Raw genomic sequence first — 16391 nt, 5'->3', positions numbered from 1 at the left:
TCTCTTTCTTTCTCACTCTCGCTCTCTCTCTCTATCTCTCTCTCTCTTTCTCGCTCTCCCTCATACACCTTTATCGTAAGAGCATCCCTTATCTACGATGAAGCGTTCGATCAGAAGAAAATATGAAGCTGGTTTTAAATTTTAAACGTCATTGAAGTAGCAAAAGAAATTGCAATAAAGTTCGATGCATGTGAGAAACTGATGTCAGATTGGAGGAGGCAAGAAGATGGAAAAAAAAAAAAATAATAAGTGTTGCATTTTTGAACGTCGTATAAGTTGGGTCTGATTTTATGATTGATTTTTCGCGTTTCAAGACCCAACTTATATGTGAGTAAATACAGTAAATCAGTGGTTCCCAAACTCAGTCCTGGGGATCCCCCTGTAGTTTCAGATTTTTGTTCCAACCAAATTCCATTTTTCATTGGACTCAATATTGAGTCAGTATTTCCCAATTTCTGTTTTTGGAGTCAATATGTAGAAATTACAAACTAAGTTTTTTAGATTTTTATTAAAATGTAATAAGCAGTTATATGGAGAATATGTAGTTTAAAAAAAAAAATCATTAACAGTATTTTCAACCTAATTTTCATTCTGTTTTTCCAGGTTTTGGTTATTTAATTGATTATATGATTATTTAATTGATTATTATTTACTAATTAGTGGGCCTGACATTGAAGTCGTTGCTGCTTTTATCATCCCGGATGTCTGCTTTGCTGGTTGTTAATTGTCACTATTAGGGTTAAATGAAGGGAGCAAACTACACAGGAAAAGAAGAAAATAACTGGAAAACAACAAAAGAGAGTTAAGCGTTTATAGCTTTAGAAAAAATATTTCTAAATGTCTAATAAATGTAAAACCATACTGATGTGTTTTTTCTGAATGCAGAATAAGAGAAGAGTAAAAAAACACCAGCTAATCAAATGAGATCAATTGTTATTGACTATTATCACCAATTGTGAATCTGGCTAGAAGAAAAACCTGCAGCCACAGTGGGTCCCCAGGATCAAGTTTGGGAACCACTGACATAATTCACAAAATCCCAAAAAGGATAGCAATGATAGTGTTTTCAAGACCAAAGACATTTATTATTTAGGATTCACAGTTATAAGAATTGAATTCTATGCTTCCTATAGTAAAGGGCTCTGTAAAGTGAAACTGTAAAGGTGCCGTGAATTTGCTGTACCTCATGATGATTCATTCTTTTCAATTCTGTTTCTTTAATATCCTTGTGAAAAACCAATTAGCTCTTATTGAAGGTCTTACTGATGAGTGAATGGCCTGAGCGAAACTGAATTTGCCGTGAAATTCTGTATTTTGCTTAGCAAAATTAAATGCATTTCAGTTCTAATGAAATTTTTGCCTTTGAGATGAGAAGAAAGGTGTTTGCTTCCCATCTGGAAGTGTTTACATGCATTAATTCCACATGCATGGCATTTAAGTAAAGATATCTTTTTCTGGCATATGTAGACCCCAGTATGCCAGATAATGATGACAATCTTGGCGATCACAATCCTAAAGATGTAATGGAACTGAAAAAAAAAAAAACTTGAAGCTCCACGGTGCTTGTAGAGTGCATATCCTCCACCTCTCTTGCTGGAGTCATTAAACAGTAAAGGGTGGCTGTTAGGTAGCAGGAGGGGGGCTTCAATGGAGTGAGATTTTCCTGTGGAAAAAAACACAGTAATTGGCTTAATGGTGTGTTTCAGTGTGTCTTTGAGTGGAAAATATGCAGGATGTTGCATTTTTAAAAGCATAGTGTTCTCCTCTGCAGTATTGTAAATGAATGGTATAAATAGAATTGGTTTCAACAGTGCGATACAAATTACGAGCATTACACAGCTACAGAAAAGAGTACAGGTAATGCAGGTGTGAATGAGGCCATAGGGGCCGATAGTTCTTGTTTTCCATCTCTTAAAATTCTTTAAACCTCTAAAAACTCGTTTTAGCAAGTTTAACATTTTACAATTACTAAATCACCTGCATAATAAACTTAGGTGTTAGTTTCTCAAAACTGCACATATTGTAAATTTCCTCTTTGCTCATCACTCATTATATCCCAGTATATTTTTGTGCAGACAAGACATATAAGACAGTGTGCCAGGATAATATACAGGATAATATAGTGTGTGCTATGCAAGTATAGGCAAATGTGTATTAAATTAAAATATGCAATTTTTTTTCACTTATCTGTTTGCCATAACTTGGTATTTATAATTTTCTGTTTTATTGGTTCTGTACCACTTTTTCTTTCTTTCTTTCTTTCTTTCTTTCTTTCTTTCTTTCTTTCTTTCTTTCTTTCTTTCTTTCTTTCTTTCTTTCTTTCTTTCAGAAGCTTGATTAAATGAGGCAGAGTGGTGGTTCTGAGGCTAAGGATATGTGCTGCTATCCAGAAGGTTGCCGGTTCAAATCCCTGTCACTGCCAAAAGAGATCCTACTCTGCTGGGCCCTTGAGCAAGGCCCATAACCTGTAATTGCTCCAGGGGTGCAGTACAATGGCTGACCTTGCGTTCTGACCCCAAGGGGTATGCAAAAACTAACAAATTCCTAATACAAGAAATTGTATAAGGTGAAATAGTGAACAAAAAAAAAATCTGTGTTTTTTTCTAAAAAGCAAGTCTCACACAGACTTTTTCATCTCTGTGATATTTTTATCTCAAAGCAATAAAGAAGGAGCAGCATGGATAATAGCAAAGAATCACAATAAAGGCTAAGCCCCTGTGCCACACAATACAGAATAAGGGAGTCCTAACTGGCACCTCACACCCTCTTGATTTTTTTTCTGTATTGTTTGTCTGCTTGCTATTTGTCCTCTCCACTAGCAGAGGCCTTGTCACTGCTCTGCTTACAACGCTAAACCCCCTTGAGAAAGTGCAGAAGTTCTTTTAAAGATAGACCTCAGACTACGTCCTCTGCCATGTCTGCACTCTCTAGAAGTACTTGCAGGTCAGCTCTAAGCCCATAAAAAACAGGCCACCTGGCTGGAGCTCCCACCAGCAGCTCCTGTTTTCACTTGTAGTAGGGTGGAAAGTCAAAGCCACAATTCCCAGGCAAACCAGTGAGAGTCTGAATACGATGAATGTTAACTGTGTTACTCTGCTGCAACTTTCTTTTCTGGAGAATTGGACAATGCTTTGTCAGAGACATCCAACATTTCTTAATTATAACTTCCTGAGATTAAACCCATTTTGGAGACAGGTTTTTAATAACCCATCCAACTCAATGAAGTGTGCCACATCACCATGCTCTTTTACAGCATATTAACTCATTTAATCACCAAATTCTTTCTTTCTTTCTTTCTTTCTTTTGAGTTCCTATCTTAGTGCATATGGTGGTGTAGAAGTTATAAGAAACTGGGTTAGAATCCTGAGGACTCTTCAGTCACTGAAATTCTATAAAATATTCTGCTTATCATGACATGTATAAACTTGTTAATTGAAATAAGGTCAGCTAATCAGCTTTTACGGTGGTATTATCCAAAAACGTTTTGTAATCATCTGTATAATTTGTGGCCAAAAGTGGCACACCAGCTCCCCAAACCCGACACAGAATTCAGCAACACGCTTTTTTTTTATTCAGCTGTGGGAAACACTTTTCAACCATTTCTCACCAATACACAGTACAAAAGCAGAGCAGCAGCACTTTCTTTTCTTGTTCTTTTTCTTCTTCTATCTTTCTCTCCCTCTTCTTCTGCCTCCACTCCTCCTCTTGCAAGCTTTGTCTTCTCCCTGCTGACTCTGGCTCCTGGAATGAAGGCAGCAGGCTTCTTTTATGCTGCACCTGGAAGTCCTTCCAGTGCCTGTTAGCATAATCCTGAAGCTGCCAACTAGCGCTCCGGGGGAGGCAATGCCCTGTGCCAGTTTTCCACCCTGGTACTTCCGTTATTAAGACGTCCCGGCCAGGTAAGGGCTCTGGCCATCTGCAACAGATTATCAAATAATACTTATGTCAGTCAAAACAAAATGTCAATTAAGTGACCATTGTGTAGTAAGTATTCACCTTGCTATCATAAATAATGTAAAATGTTTTAAACCTTCACGATAATTAACTAGTCATCTACCTTAATTAAGGGATAAGTGTCTGTGTGTTCTTCCGGTTGCTATGTCCCTAACATTGCAAAAGATGGCACATTGCAAACATTAACACTGCTTTTACAAATCGCTTATTAAATGACATATAACAGAGACATTTATTGCGTGGTGGACTGGAAATGTTATATTGATTACTTAGATTTCAACACAGCTAGTTCATTTTAATTCTTTTTCAGTATTTGTCATTTTCGGGTAAAATGGATCATGACATGATGAAAAATATAGTTCAAATTTAAGTTTATTGTTGTGTTTGCATAGTATATTTTATAACATTATATGTTCTGCTCATATACAATCATTCACTGATCATTATTTATAATTTTTATACACTGCAGTATTTCTTATGTCTGATAAAAGTCAATGTTTATTGAGAGAAGCTTGGCTAATAAGGGTTTACCATCGTCTAATTAACAAAATAAGGCAAATATATTAAAACCATAACAACTCATTAATCATTCTTAAAAGTTGTTATACAATACTTTGGCTATCATATAAGATAAAACAGAATGCCATTTGAGAAAAATTCCCCTAGTAGGGGTTTTCATTATAATTAAGTACATGCCGAGTTCATGTGTGGCTTAGATTACTAAAGCTACACAGTTCCAAATTTGCCCACAAGGTTATTGCCTTTTGGGATTCTACCACTATTACCTGCACAATTAAAGCTTCTAATGAGGCGTACGTTGCAAGTGGTCATTTTTCATGCTTTCAGGCATATGACAGCACAAATAGCCCAAGTCAATAACATACTTCTAACATTTATTTATACAGGATGGAAACTCTGCTTGATCTAAATGATAAAATGTTGAATTTCGGAATAGTTTGTTTGGTTGATGGTTCTGAAAAGTACCCTTGGGAAAGTTAAATGGCTACAGTGATTCTCTCTCCCAGGGTGTTTTTCCTTGTTTTTCCGAAATCCTTCTTAGAGTAAGTTTATACACTATAATATGACAGAAGATCATAACATTCCAAAGGCCATTTAAGCAAATTCAGGCTTGCGGGGTGCTAGAGGATAGACACAATGTATGAACTAAACTTGTCCGTAATAGGACCAACTCACATACACACTCAAGTTGGGCCATGTTAGAATAAGCAATTTTAAACACACATGTTTGAGAATGTGGCATGACAACCAGAGTAACCTAAAACAAAAAACAGACATGGAGAGAGAGTTCACCAAAAAGAAGTATGTGAGGATACTGTATGTATGAGGAACTGTCGGATTAAAAGCAGTGTTGGAGTAACATACAAGATCCCAGTTAGAGTAGGTCTGCATTAGGGATCTTTTTCAAGTCCTTACCTCTTTGATCTGGCTATGGATGTGTAGACTCATGGGATAAAAGAGTAGTCCCCCTGGAGCAAGCTGTTGCTGATGACATTGTAATGCATGGCACAAGAAAAGAGGAGGGGAGAGGAACTTGGAAGAATGGAGAAGGGCTGTGGAAGGTAGGAGATTGAAGATAAATAGGAATTACACAGAATATATGAGGTTTAATGATGATCAAGAATTCAGAAGTTAGCATGCTGTGAGAGCTATTGAATGAGTGGATACAATGAAATATCTAAGATCAGTGGTAGCCTGAAGTGGAAAACTAGAGGCAGAGATAACCCAGAGAGTGCAGCATGGATGAACAATTGGAAGAAAGTATGGGGAGTATTGTGTGATTGAAGAATTAAGACAAAGTTTAGAGGTAACGTTTTTAAGACTGTCGTAATACCAGCAAAGATGTATGAAACTGAAAAATGTTCAGTAAAGGTAGTGCAGAAAAAGTTTAGATGTGGCAGACAGGAGAATGTTGAGATGGAAGTGTGGAGTTACAAAAAAAGTGTGAGAGATATCTAAGAAAGTACAAGAACGTAGGTTAAGGTGGTATAGACATGATGAAGCGAGACAAGGAGTATGTGGGCAAAAGAGTGATGGGAATAATGATACAGAAAGTGTGGGAGACCAAAGTGGAGGTGGATGGAAAGAGTAAAAGAAGATCTGAAGGAAAAGAGTCTGACTGCTGAGGAGGTGCAGGACTGAACTGTATTGAGATGGTTGATCAAGCACATTGAACCGACAAAGAAGTAGAAAAAGATGAATAGGAAGAAGAAAAAGAAGTAGAGAAAGTTCTTCAAGAGCCAGATTCAAACCAAGGGTGCTGAGCCACAAGGTAAGAGATTTAATCACACCAGCAACCACAAGTGAAAAGTCTGGAAATTAAGCAGATACACTTGGTGTCCATCTGGCATGTAGTGGCCACCCCAGTAAGAATTCCGATTCCACAAAAAAACGCCCTAACATACGCGTAATGCAAAGACATTTGTACCCTTTTCTAAGGAAGATGTAATTGCAAGTACTATAAAGTATGCAAGTCAAGGTGGGCTCTTGGAATCACGTGAAATGGGCAGGGCCATGGGGTCAATAGCAGACAAGAAAAACAAACACTTGGACTTACAGTGAACACAGGTTTGTGGTGGAGATATAGAGGTGCTGAGTGTCTGAGTGATATTAGGGTAGTGTGTCAGTGCCGATACCCTCCTGAAATACCACTTCAGCTTCATAATTACATACAGAAGGAGCCCCCATGGTGCAATGCTGGCCTGTCCCTCCCCACTCCAGCTGTTATGGAACGCAGACCTGCTCTGTCAGGTCAATTACAGGGCTGCTGTTACTCAGAGACACTTTGAGAGGAGGCAGCTTTAATTGTCCAGATGTTACTGTGATTATAGGAGCCGACCAGAAAAGAGTAAGAGGTTGAAATTTGAACTTTGTGGCTAGAATTGTAGTTTTTTTTCTGGAAGCTGTAATGCATGCATTGTGAGAGGAGCTAAATGGTAAATGTTTAGTAGTTGACACTGAATTTCTCTTTTTATACTGAAAGTACGGTAACACGATCATAATCTTTTTTTAATAAATATTCAACAAATATTTCCGTAGTGTTTGGGGGTTAGTATACACATTTTCATGTCAAGTTAGTAGAAGTGTAGGCGTATCTTGTGTTACAAAGCATAGCACTGCTGCCTCAAGCTCCCAGTGTCTTGGTTTCAGGCCTCACCCTTGGTCAATATAAGGAGTTTTCAGGTTTCTTCTCTGTAAATGTGTATTTCCTTCTTTATCTATTCTGGTGTCCCTCTTGCATCTCAACAAAATGTGTATTTGGATAATGGCGGTTCTAATCTGGCTGAGTGTGGGTGTATGTGAGGGGTCTCCAGTGATGAACTGGTATCCCTTGCAGGGCTAGTGTTGCAATGTTAGTCCTCCAGCACTCCAGGATTCTGATATAGATGAGGCAGGTTTGAGGATATGATCAAAATCAAGTGACAGTCAGAGTCACTTTTAATCGGCAGTATTTAATGTAATAATAAAGGAATTTAACGTGGTAGCTTGAAGCTGCTTATAAGAGAGCACAACATTACATACACATAACATAAGTTAAATACAGTTGCAAAATAGTCCAGTTATAAAGAAGATGTGCAAACGATGGGCAAATGAATGAGTGTGCATGTATAGATTGTATACGAACGCAGGCACATATATGTGCGTAAGCATACACACACATATCCACACCTTTGTGTATGAAAAAGCAAAGAAATAAGCAAGGGAGACAGGCTAAAGTATTGGTTTATGAGAGCTATGCCTCCGGGAAAGAAACTGTGTAGGTGTCTGTTAGTTTTAGCCTTAATTGACCTAAAGAGTTTACCAGAGGGGAGTTACTGGAACAAATGATGATGACCTGTGTGAGATCAGCCAGTGGTGATCCTTTTCACATGGTCTATGACACTAGAAAGGGCACAGCCAGTTATTTTTTCCAGCAGACCTCACAATATGTTGTACTTTGCTTTTTGAGTGGACTGTTGTTGAATCAAATCCTACAACAATGGACAATGTAATCACACCTTCAATTATGGCTTTGTAGAATTATACCAGGATGGCCTGGGAAATATTTGATTTCTTTATCTGGTGTAAAACGTACATCTGTTGTTGAGGCTTTATATTGATTAAAGTGGTGTTAATATCCCAGGTGAGAGTGTTTGTGAGAGTTATAACCAGGAATTTGAAGGATTCCACTGTATTGACTGTAGAATCAATAATTGCTAGTGGGATAGGTGGTAACTACTATTTGTGAACATCAGTTACTATTTCCACTGTCTTGGTGGTATTGAGAGACAGATTATTTGTAGCGCATCAAGACACAAAATGAGTCGCCCCCTTTCTCTTATGTTTCAATTCCTTTAGTAATTAGTCCAATGATGTTGATGCCATCAGCATCATGATTTTTACTGACCTACAGTCAGCGCTGTACAGGGAATAGAAATGGAGGAAAAAACACAATGTTTTTTTGTTGTCACTAAGCTTCCTGCTGTAGTTTTAATGAGAGCACCATGTAACCTTGATAATATGGTCTGGAAGCATTTGGCTGCTTGTAGGGAATCCATTCCCGGACGTTTTTCATTCCCACATTCCCGGGAATGAAGCTGCTGTAATTCCCGGGAAACCGGGAACAGCCAAGCTTGCATATATATCGTGTAAAAGTGTAAAAATTAGTTAAGTGAAAAAATAATGAGTTATAGTTGAAAATAATTAAGTGGCACTGTTTTTTGTGTAGTGTGTTGCTGATTAATTCAGTCAACAAAAGACCAGCAGCAGTCAGTCCCCAGGCTCCGACTAAGACTGAGCACAGTGGACTGGGAGGAGTCTGCACTATGCAGCTCACTAATGCCGGGACGGGGCAGACTTCATTGACGTCTGTCAGACAACAGCTTTGAACAGAAACTTGAAATTGCAATGCATCAGTCTGTTGCATCCGCATTATCCGTGCCAAGAAACTTACCATCACAGAAAGATGACAAGAACCTGGATGCATCAGTAAAAGCTGAAATGGCGGTGTTTCAGAGCAATGGCAAGTGCGGACGTTGTTTAGAACAAGTCTATCAGTATCTGATGACTGTGCCACCTATTTCAGTGGAGGCAGAGCGTGCTTCCTCAGTGGCTGGCATACTCTGCACGAAGGTGCGCTCTCACCTGGACGACCGCACGCTGGACACATTGTGCTTTCTGCTATATACTGAGTATACTTTATACATAAAATATATGTTCCCGTACCTTGCATAACTGAATAACCCTTATGGCACAATAACAATTCAATACATCTATGGTCACTACAGTCTTTGGATTTAATCATTTTCATGTGGTTAAAGGCTGACTCGCATAAATAAATAGAGCCGAATAATGCAGTCAAAGAGGTAGCACATTTCCTCATGTTTGAGTACTTTTCCACTGTGAGTAAGTTCCAAAACTGTCCATGATCCCCATACTTCAGCTGAATGTCATCCTGTAGTGTCAAAATCTCATCCTCCATTGTAGACGAGTTTTAGGTGAAATAGTGTTGCAATTTCTGATGCGAGTGAATCACCCTCAACATCTTCCCTAAATGGATAGCACTGAAATGTAGCGATTGGCTCAAGTAAAGCTGAGTCTTGAAACCATCTGTCAAAGTCTGACAGACAGTTTTCAATCTGCTCTGAGTAGCGTATGCTGTCAAGTTGTGCACACGCCTTCCATTGCGTCTCCAGCTCTGACGTGAGGTTTTAGATGTTCCCCAAATCAAGTCGCTGAAAAATGACAGCTATCTGATTAACTGCGATTTTGGTTCCGTCTCCTTTCTTTTTCACAGATCGCTTTTCAGAAGGAAGTCAGTTTCGTAGTTTTCATGAATAGTTCGAAAGTGCCTTTCCATATATTCCTTCTTTGGAATAGCAATGATAGATGAACAGATCAAACAAACACACTTCGACTGTGACATTGTGAGAAAAAAATCCTCTTCCAGTTCCACATCCAGCCCATACCCTCCCCAAACAAGTTTCTTGGCTAGAGTCTGAAAATATTTAAATATTCAGTTGAGTTCATTGACTTTATTCTTATTTAATGCTTCTTGTACTTATGTCCTTTTAGACCTTTACTTTGTAAAGGGGTGACATGACAATGCTAAAGGTTTGGGGAGCACCACCCTGGGTGCACCCCGTATATTCGATGGCATCATAAAAACAAAGTGCGGAAACATCTTGTCAGACAGTAATCCTAGACAGAACTGAAATAGAGTAGTATCTTGGTTATACAGGTCTTCGACAGGAAAGGGAGGGTCCAGGAGGGTGGACAATGGAAGGGACATCAACACTGGAGTGTTGATTGTTCTTTAGAGGGAGAAAGAGAGACAGCATTAACCCAGAGCTCTAACCCCTGGTTCAGTGGGTTATTACTATCACGTACTATCACCTTAAGTTGTCCCACATTCGCACTTGCGTGACAACTTGAATGAAACAGTAATACTATCTCTCCTTTTCTAAACTGGATACATTTAGTATTGACTTACTTGATCCCAAACAACTGTCAAAATCAGCACTGGATGAGCGTGCCGGTTCATTGTACTCACTCACTCACTAATTTATCCACCTGTTCATCATCCATTTTCATAGATGTTTGATCCAATGTTAGGCCTGTGGAGAGCAGAAACATATTCTATTAGCAGTAAGCCCAAAGGAGGATACAACATGGCATGCCAGTCCACTTTAAGACAGACACAAAAATAACCAAACTGGCCTTGAGGCTTTCCTGGAAAACCGTCTGGATGTCGGCTGGATGTGAATCATAGAACTATATCCCCTCCTACATGCCCTCTAAAACTGCCGACTAGCTAGGTATATACTGCGAATAGCCCAGACAGTATTTGCACAACAATCACTACATGAGTTGCCACAATAATATCGGATGAAAAAATCGAACAGTGTGACAAGACAAGACAACGTTCCCGCACACAATGCATTTTCCTTAAAGCAGTTTTTTATTGAGAAAAGCATTCCTGTCCTCGATCATCCTCCCTATTCACCCAATTTAGCTCTCTGTGATTTTTCTTTGTTCCCGAAAATCAAAAGTGACCTGAAGGGAACATATTATTCTTCAGTGGATGAAGTGAAGACAGAAACGGCAAGTCTGTTGAAGAGCCTCAAGCAAGAAGACTTCCAGAACTGTTTCAATCAATTGAAGACACGTATGGAGCGGAGTAGAGACCGGGAGGGGGAGTACATGAAGGTGGCAATGTTTAGAATGCTGTAATTCATCAATAAATATTTTTTTTTTACTAATCCGGTTATTTTTGTGTCTCACCTCGTACACATCCATCCTCCCTCCTACAAGGCCAATTTAAGGACTCTCATAATCAGCCATCTTTGTTGTATTTTAGCTGTCAGAATATAAAGAAGAGTGAGAAGGTTAACGTTCTTGGAAAAAACACATACAGTACATAGACCACTGTGACATAACTGAGTTTGTGAACCTCCTTGTCCATTACAAATCACCAGGGTGCAGTGGCTGTTTCAGTAGAATCGGGGAGGAGGCTTAGGAACCAAACCTACACCTGATGAAAAGTCTATTGCAGGGCGCGTTGACTGTGATGAGGCCAGTTTCAAGTCTTCAAAGAGCTTACAGAAAGTTGCAATCATCTCCAGTGTGGAAGGTATGAAAGGAAAATAAGGGAGAACCCAGGTAGACATGAGGGACTTTGGAGCTAGGGGCAGTGCTAATCCCCTGAAATAATTTTGGGTTTAATTATTATATATATAATGAATTTCACATTGTTCTCTGTTTGTCTTTGCTTACCTCTCATGGTGTATGGGGGCGTGTGCCAAATTGTACTGGTGTGACAGAGTGTGTCAATGGGGAGAGTGCATGCTCTCAAGGCCTCACAACTGCTAACTGTGAGACTGGAGAGTAGTTGTAATATTATAGTTGACAAGGGTCTTACTAATATGAACTGACCCAGTGACGAGTGACAGTAATGGGTTGACTGCACAGGAGAGGTGAACAAATTTAGGGGAACAATTAAGGGATTGATCACATCAGCTATGTTGAAAACACCAGTGCCAAACAAAGGAGCTGGAACATTCAAAAGAATAGGACAGACAAGTTTTATAGTGTTTTGAACTTGCCAAACTCAATCATTCTGAACTGGTCTGAATACTTTTAGTCAGGTGGAACCATTTAACTTCTTCAAAGGCGGCCTGAGATCCCTGAGGACAAAGCTGTTGTATCTGTCGGTATGTGAGCCCTGTGATCTGGGCTTCCTTCCTTTGTAATCTGCACTAATGCCCTTTCTCCACTAATGTCCTGCTCCCACGGGCTATTAATCATCAACACAACCATACCTGGGAGAAAGACTGCGCCACCCAGCAATAATATGTAGCTGTGGCCAAGAGTGAACCGGACAGCTTAAAGCTTAGGGCCTGGCTGCAAAATGACACATCAGAAGGGAAGTGTAATCCATTTTGGAGTTTACAATTAAGCAATCAGTCAGTAGTATTTGGATCAATGCAAGTTCATACAGCACAACCTGGAGGGCCTTGTGAGTAGATGCTGAGTACCACAAAAAGGAAAGCAATTTGTAAACATGTTCAAGTAATACAGAAATAAGTCTAACATGCTGAAAATGTATTATTTACCAGTCTGTCCTTTCATCTATCTACCCATTAGTCACCTAATCAAACAATCATTTACAGTGTAAAATAGGACACAAACAAAGGAAAAGAGTTGGGGCACCACCTTGGTGACCTATATGATTAGATTTACAAAAGCAAAAGAAATTAAGCAGTGTTGTGATGTGAAATTTTGCATACAAGTTGATAAATATTGTGTATGTCTTTATTTGTAACTTAGACAAAGCAATGTAATATTAGTGTTACATTACTGATAATAACAGCAATGGTTTGATGGTTTAAGAACACCTCCTTCTCTTTAGGACCGAGTCTCTTTGTAATTTTACGACAGGTTTGGGGGGAGTGCCTCAGACAAGTTTGGTAAGGGCAGGATTCTCAGTCAACCCCCTGAGGAAAGCCAGGTTGCCTAACTGGCAAACTTTAGTTCAACAAATGGTTTTGGGGGGTGGCAGGTGTGAAGATGTTTTCTGTTCCCCGATTGGTCTGAAGTATTTCAGATTGGAACTCAGATTTCAAATTTCCGTTTGGAACTGGCTTGTGTCAGAAGCCTTTACGTACCACGACGCCCTATTGGCTTTAGGGGTTGGACAGAAAACCTATAAATTTGCTTGCTGTACCCAGCTCTCTCTTTGTTACCAAAGTGATGACCATCACACTCCATGAACTGTAAAGGTCAATACAATGAAGAGCACGGCTCGGCAGCCATATTGAGACAGGCATGTGGCCTGTTCTGAAGAAAGCTGAACACAAATGATGCCTTAACTAGAGGCATCTTATGTAACTAACAAGTCTGTGTGCCGCCTGAAATTACACATCACAATTTATCAGGTGGTATGGTTGCCAATATTCAAATGTACTTTGCATATTGTTATTATTTATGAATATTATCAATAATACATTGTTTAATTTGTAATTTAACTCCTGTGTCTTTTACTACACCTAATTGACTGAGGTTATAGATGTAGAAGGGAAAGTGGGGAGAAGTTATATGGTACAATAGCTTATAAACAGTGGTAAGTCTTTGAGATTTGAGGCATTCTGACAAAGGCTACAAATCAACAATACAAAAGGGGAAAATAGAGTAAAATATATTACTCTACCAAGACAAAACAAGCAGTAAATGCAGAGTAGTCTTTTCAGACTGCAGTTCTAGATAGGAACTAAAACAAGATGGAGGACTTCTGAGCTTTGAGTTCAAGTGGCAGGGTCATGGGAGACACACAGAGAAGTGATGTCAGCAATGGAGTGGCTGTCAATCTTCCATTCTTCAGATGGAGGAGAAGAAAAGTCATTAGAACACAGTGCCACCCGTGGTCTGGTGGGTAATTACCATCACCAAAGCTCTTAAGATGTCTCGCATGCACATGACAACAATAAATGTATGTTATTTTGCAAATAAATAAAATAAATTAGTAGTCCTGACAGACTGAAATCCAACTTTTAGTCTATTGGGTGCATGCATGCAAGTACATCTTGTGTTCTGAAAATCTTTTCTATAATTGGGCAATGCTAATATTCACATTAGTTTTGTGAAATCCTACATTACATTTGCATTTCACAGTCATTTGTGGAATCACATAACATATATGTGAAATGACTTAGTTTTCTCTTATTTATTAACTTCGCAAAATAATGCAATCTGTGATATTATACAATTAATTTCGTAATTTAACTCAGTTTTTGTTATTATTATTATTATTATTATTTTGAAAGCCTCAGTCTCGCTAGCGATCGATAGAGATCAGTGATCTTCTTGTTACAGCACTTTTAGATACGCTTTTGCTAGAAGGAATGTAGCGAAGAGCAAACAGCTTCTAAAATGGCATGTGGAGAGAATACCAAAGTGGATGCTCAAAGCAAAACTTTTTTCGTATTATCGCTGAATCTGACTTTGATTTGTCGGAGTCCGATTTTAATGCAGGTGATCTGGAGATGTAGATTGAAAACGAAAGTGAGGTACCGGCATCAGGCAATCGGTCCCCAGCTCATCATGGTGCCGAACACGTTCGTGTAGCTGATGCACCTATGACAATGTCCACATGGGGGGACAGACACTTAGGATGACAGGAGGTACAAACCATATTGTGTCTCACTGCAACTGCCACCCCAGTGTACCTGTCTCACAAAGACAGCCCACCATGCAAATAGATGTTTTATGCTGATTTATGTGTGAAACCATTGCTTTGTGCGCTTTTCAAAAAATATTAGCCCTTAAAGAGTTGCTACTGAACATAGACTGTTTATGCTGCTCCCTGATAAAAGAAAACGTTTATGCTGCTATCTGTTCAAAAAAGAAAACAGATTTAGAAATTTTAACTTGCTTTTGCTTGGAAGATGCTATAATGATGTGATCGTGGCTTTGGACTCTGAGGGTAACTTATTCTTCTATAACAAACTAGATAAAACAATGCCCTGGCAGTGGCAGATACCTTTGGTTTTATATTTGATTTGATTACATTAATGTTTAAGATGAGATTTACAATAAATATTTTAACTGCTACTGTGTAAAAGGAATACTGCTGTTAAAAAGCACCTTATTTGTTTAAAGTGTTTGCAAACCAAATACATGCAATACACTACTTATGAGTTCATTATTGAATTTTGCACACAACAATGTGATTTGCAGACAATCGTGCAATTAATCACAGTTAAAAATTTTAATCGCTGCCCAACACTAAAAATAACACCACATTTGCAAAAGATCACAACATATTTTCGAAATAATGAAACAACAAACAAAATATTTCTGCTAATGAATTAAATTGTTTTGCAAAATAACACAATCCATTTGCAAGATAATAGCATTTAATTGCAAAATAATCCTGTATGTGTATATAGCATAGCATTAGATTGCAAGACTCTCTGAGACACTCTTAATCCACTTCATGGACATGGGGGCTGGAGCGAGCTGAGCATATGAGGAGATAGATAGATAGATAGATAGATAGATAGATAGATAGATAGATAGATAGATAGATAGATAGATAGATAGATAGATAGATAGATAGATAGATAGATAGATAGATAGATAGATAGAGCTTTATTTGTCCCTCAGTGTTAGTGTGTCAGAGACAGGATGTGCAACATTGTTCATAATGGCACTCAGTTTTGTCCTCATTTCCTCCATCACTACTTTTTCAAGTGGGTCAAGAGTGCATCTTATAACTCAGCCTGTCTTTTCTCTTGAAATAATGTGAACATCCCAGCACACCACAGTATGCTCTCGCCATCACAAAGTTGTAGAATATATAAAGGATGTCACTTTTGGTATAATATAAAATGTTAAGGAGGTGCAAAAGGTTGCCCCGATCCAGAATTTGGGTTTGAATCTCATTCCTGGCCATTGCTTGTGTGAGTTTTGCACAGTTTCTTCCAGTCTGCCTGAGTTTTCCTGTAGTACTCTGGTTTTCCTCACTCAACCACAGGTTAAGTTAACTGGTGATTACAAACTGGCTCGTTGTGTGTGTAAATGTGGGTTAGTAGGAAATTGAGCCTGATGATGGACTGGTGCCTGCCTTATGCGTTGTGCTGCTGGTATATATTTTGCACAGCCATGATCTAGAACTAGACTGAGCAGGATTTAGAATGTTACCATATAATGAATTTACATGAAAACACTGTACATAAAAAGTCAACATAAAAAATATATACATGTCTGAAGAATGTTGTTGAATATATTGTTTTTAATACACCTAAATATCCATCTATTTAGCCCACCATGAGGGGTCTCTGAGCCCATCTTTGTAGCAGTTGGTGTAGGTAGGTACCAACCCTGGGCATGGCACCAATAAGGCCTGCTCAAGCTCACACTTATGTGGGGCAAAGCTACAC

At 38.8% G+C, this 16391-nt stretch overlaps 1 protein-coding gene across 5 annotated transcripts in view; it reads left to right on the top strand.

Annotated features, from left to right (window-relative positions):
- LOC120525881 overlaps positions 1-16391 on the top strand; it is a 230825-nt gene that overhangs the window by 160421 nt on the left and 54013 nt on the right. The window lies entirely within an intron of this gene.

This window comes from Polypterus senegalus, chromosome 1, assembly GCF_016835505.1.
Source record: "Polypterus senegalus isolate Bchr_013 chromosome 1, ASM1683550v1, whole genome shotgun sequence".
Classification (NCBI taxonomy): Eukaryota; Metazoa; Chordata; class Cladistia; order Polypteriformes; family Polypteridae; genus Polypterus; species Polypterus senegalus.
The sequence above is the reverse complement of the archived record's forward strand: the minus strand, read 5'-3'. Positions and strand labels throughout refer to the sequence as shown.